Genomic DNA, 4,921 nt, shown 5'->3' on the forward strand with positions numbered 1-4,921 from the left:
TCCTATATTTCTTTTGCTTTCTCTGAGGAGTTACATAACTTTTTCATTTCTAATGAGGTTTCCTAAATATAAATTGTGATGTTATATTATGCACCTCCTGTGGCTGAAGACCAATTAATTTGAAGTGGTTCAAGGCCAAAGAGAAGTCTAGGATCACATTCTAGCATTCCTGGTGAAAGATTTGTTTATGCACTTCTTCAAAAAAAAAAAGTGGTTTAGTGGTTAAGTCCAGCTTCTGTTGAAATTGATCTTATCCTTTAAATTCATTTAATACTCTAAATTAATAGAAGATCTTTTTGGATAGCTACATGACCTTATGTTACTTGGATGCTGTTTGAAATCCATTTGTATAAGAGCCAAAACATTATTGTGTTTCTCTAAATCAGGTAACTTTAGCCATTTAAATGACTGTTTAAATCATAAGCAGGATTAACCTGGCAAGAGATCAGTAAAAGATCAACCTCAGTTTACCCCTAAAGCTGTGCTTCCTTGCCTTTAAGTATATCCCATCACTGCTGTCTCCCCAAATCCCTCTGCCAGACAGAGCTTTGCCTCCTCGTCACAGGACTGTCACTTTTCTGCCCCAGCTTAGCAAAGTGGTGGGTCTGATAGGCCTGGAGAACAATTCATCTGTTTGCACTGATTCTCCACTCCCTTTCTCCCCCAGACCCAGACCATTCATCTCCCTGCTGTATTTTGTCACCTTCTCTTCACCGAGAGGTGAACCTGCAGGCCTACAGATGGTGTGAGGAGGCACAGGACATAATCTGCCTTGCAGCACAATTTATCCTTTCTGCTGCACCTGCAAGCTCAGAGCACTGATTCTCAGAGCAATCCTTCTGGCTTTTACTGCCCTGTATTTTATGTGGGTGTATCACTGATGGTTTTGTCAGCACTTGAGAAATGCTGCTCTCGAGAATCTGAGTGGTTAGAACGTCTTCTGTCTTAGCATTATTCCAATGTGTGGACTACATACTTTCTGAAAAACCTTATTTAGATGTCTGTTAATGAATTCAGGATGATTAACCTAAGGATGCCAGACTTGAAAAATGGTTCGATGTTTTAAAGACTTTCACAGCTTTCCAGTGACCATTTCTCAATTTTCCCCAAAGAGGAATTCAACCTCATCCTTTTCAGTAATTTTGGAAATAACAGATGTGCCTTCTTCAGTATCAATACCTTTATTTTTATTTGACAGTTCTTCAAATGTGACAGTAAGTGAAAATCACTATTTTTTCATATCGCTATTTTCTGTCATCAAGGTATCACTATCACTTTTGTTCATGCACAGCTTCACAATTTATTTATCCATTACCCATTTCAGTATGAATGTCACAATTCTAGAGTTGTTCACACATAAGCCTCTCACATACAGAAATCCAGGAATAAAATCCTAAAGAAAAAGTTAAGTTTTAGCTTCACTGCTTTCCCAGTCTGGATTTGCTGGGCAGAGAGAAGGACTAAAGGGGCTGTATAAATTTAGCCTGGTGAGGTGAACTCCTGGTTGTGTCATGTGCCAGTAGCCATGCAGCTGGCTCTACCTGGCTGGCTTCACCAGGCCTTTCCTGCACCTCCTTTAGCACCTCACTTAATCCAAGTTTCCCTATTGCTGACTAAGAGTTTAATATAATTTCTGAAGATTATTGGCTTCCTAAAAAGGATTGGTGAGAATGCTCTTCTTCTTTGGTATTTGTAAGTAACCTCAGATACCAAAGGGACTGGATGCTTTAAGGTAAATAAACTGCTGGGACAGCTGACAAACAACAATAGGTAGCGCTGCTTTCCTTCAGCAGAGTTTGTTCCCTTTCACAAATGCTTATGTTGCACAAGCAATTGCAGCATTGCACTGCATCAGCACTGTTCCTAATCCTGATTTGGAAACATCAACTATTAACTTGACAAAGCGTGACACATGGCATGTTGAAGTGTTTTCAGCTGCACTAACACAACAAATTGTAATGGCTCCAGAAGAGCCATTTCAGTTGATTGTGTCAATAAACTACAACCCAGAAAGAAAAAGACATGTGGCCAACCTGAATAAAGCATCATCAAATCACAAATAATAGATTGTCACAATTTCAGCCTCATTTTAAGAAAAACTATTCTACAGGAAAAAAATCCTGTAATTTCTAGACGTTTTGCCTGTGATGAATCAGAAGCCCAGCCCTATGGAACTTACCAGTTTACAACATTTCCTTAATTTCCATATGTAGAGACTCTGTGACTTTATTCTTCATGTTTCTGCTTCAAAATGAGGGCTTGGCAAGTGTTCTTGGTTTAGGTGAAAATGTAGGCTGTCCCATGCAATTGGTCTTTCTCCAGCTTTTGTGAGACATGAGCCTGCTGTTATTTTAAAAGGACTTCTGTATCATTTCCTAGACCAAGTGCCAGCAAACACAAGCTTCACATTACTTCTTTTTTCTTTTTTTCTCCATCAGTTAGTTCATTAGGAAGTACTACACCTGCTTGATGGCAAAGTGCAAATTTTCTGCTTTCATAGTCAGGCTGATGGTACACACAGTGAATTCTAACCTCACTGAGACCATTAAGGTTTCAGAGTAAGTAAATCAGGGTACGATGTGACTTAATGAGAGTAGCCACTAGGTCATCAATTCTGTGCCTTGGCTGCTTTTCCTGTTGCCCACATACCCACAAGGAGCTATCTGTTTCCTCAGAGATAACTAACATGAGATAAAGATTGCTGGCCATGATACTTCAGTGGCAGCAAGGATGTGTCTTATTTGTTAATCACCTGGAACTTAAATTACTTTGTAGATGATAGAGGACGGTTTCTTCCCCGAATTTAAAACCCCCTGAATAACCATAGCAAAATGACCTACAGCAGGAGCCCTGGAGAAAAGAGGTGTGCTAGTTTTGAAGAATCAATTTATTTTCAAATAATGTCTATGTTAATATACACCTTTTTGCCTTGTTAAGGCAGGAACTTCTGACCAGGAAGCATACCAGTTTTGTTACTAATTTACTTGATTTCCTTCTTCTAAAACCATCAGAAGCAAACTGTAGTTGGCTATTTGATACCAGAAACTAAAGCCTCTTAAGTGCTTATTTTACATAGCTGGTAAATAAAGACACTTATTAGTCACAGATATTTGTGTGTGTCCATGTACATGCACACACAAACACAGAGCTTTTTTTTCTTTTACATCACAGTACATGGGGTGAAATGCACTTAAAATGAAAAAGATGTAGGCCACTGAGTGTAAGTACTGAGTGGCAACAACTGTAGTGTCCAGTCACTTAACAAAAAGATTTTTTCTGTGTGACTAGAGAACCAGGTAAGACTAGGTAGCATAAGTTCCTAAAAGGCAGATACCATTAGAGAAATCCACAGTGGCAAAGAAAATAACTCACTCTGTAAACACGCTGTTCAAATTTCTCCTTTTCTCTACAACAGACACTAAAATGGAGTAACCTGTGCACATGCTCACATAACTAAAATAAAACCTCACTAGCTAGCTGGGAAATTTACATCCATTCATCTTAATCCAATACTGATACTTCCTCAGGCGCACACTTAATATACAATTGCCCAAAGCTTTTGACCATCTTCAGCCAAAAGGGCTCAAATATAAAATCACAAAAGCTGGAGATAAAAGGACCTAGTCAGTCAATTTGTTAAACCATTTGCTGTGTTATTTTGGCTCCCTGTAGTATACTGTCAAATACACTTCTGATCATCACTTGGACTTTTGATGTCATTTGGATTCTGTATGACTTTAGCTTCACACACAAATGAATGGATTACACTCATCCATCTGTGGGTTATTCATCTGTTCTGTTCAAGATCACTTGTAAGACAAGGGCTTTGCCAAAATTAAATATTTCAAGTGTTTCTTGTTTTCTGAGAAACCCCTTCATTTCTAGTCACAGGTGCAATTTTCTGCATAAAATGAAACACTTCTTCTTCTATTTAACACACGCAAGCATGATTTATGAAATGTTACTCAGGTAAGACAAGCTTATTTTACACTTTATTTACTCAGGACAGAACACTGATGGGAGAAATAAATGAGATAGACAGGATGATCCATAACTGGAGACACGACTTGCTTTGTGCCACAGCCAAAAAGGGCCTCTAGCATTACAGACCATTGACCTCAGGAAAACAATGCACGTTGGATTGGGCAACTGGAACAAACCACGCAGAGAGGCTGCTCATGCTGGCATCTGTGAGAAGACGTTGGTTGATTTTGAAGCGTGGAACTGGCTCTAGGCTGAGCACCTGTCTGCCTCTTCTCTCTCAGAGCTGCCTACCATCCCAGTCACTTGTTGCATCGCCCATAGCGCTTTTCCCTCCACTGGCTGGGGAGCAATGCACCTGCAAGACTACAGATGAGCATGCTGGTTGCCTTGGGTTATAGGAGACAGCGCAGTGAATATGAATCACTCTGGGTTTTTTCCGCCCCGAGCCAGCCGAGCTGTAAGATGTCCTCTCTCTCTCGGCTGCAAGGCTCCGCAATACGCCTTTGCCCTGGAGTGACGCGAGAGCCGGCCCCAGTGTTCTCATCCCCCCCGCTTCGCAGAGCGGACACGGGGCCCGGCTCTCACCGTGCTGACCGCACACTCGTCCCTTCCCCGCAGGAACGACCGGAGGGAGCAGAGCCGGCGAGCTCGCCCCGACTCAGGCGGCCGCCGGCGGGGAAGGCGAGGCCGGGCCCCCCGCCGCCGCCTCGTTTAGCGCAGTTTCTCCGCTCGAGCCACCGCCGCTGCCCTCCCGGGCTGTCGGGGCTCGCCGTGCCGGGCACAAGCAGCGCCGAGCGGGCCAGGGCGGCTCCGGCCCCGTTAGCGCAGGGCACGGCCGCGGCCGCCGCCCCCGCACGGCGCGGCCCCGCCCGGGGAGGGGCGCGGGGGCGGCGCGTCCCGCCCGGGCTCCGCGGCCGCCGCCCCCTCCACCTGCTGC

Source organism: Corvus cornix, chromosome 4 (genome assembly GCF_000738735.6).
Source record: "Corvus cornix cornix isolate S_Up_H32 chromosome 4, ASM73873v5, whole genome shotgun sequence".
NCBI classification, from domain to species: Eukaryota; Metazoa; Chordata; class Aves; order Passeriformes; family Corvidae; genus Corvus; species Corvus cornix.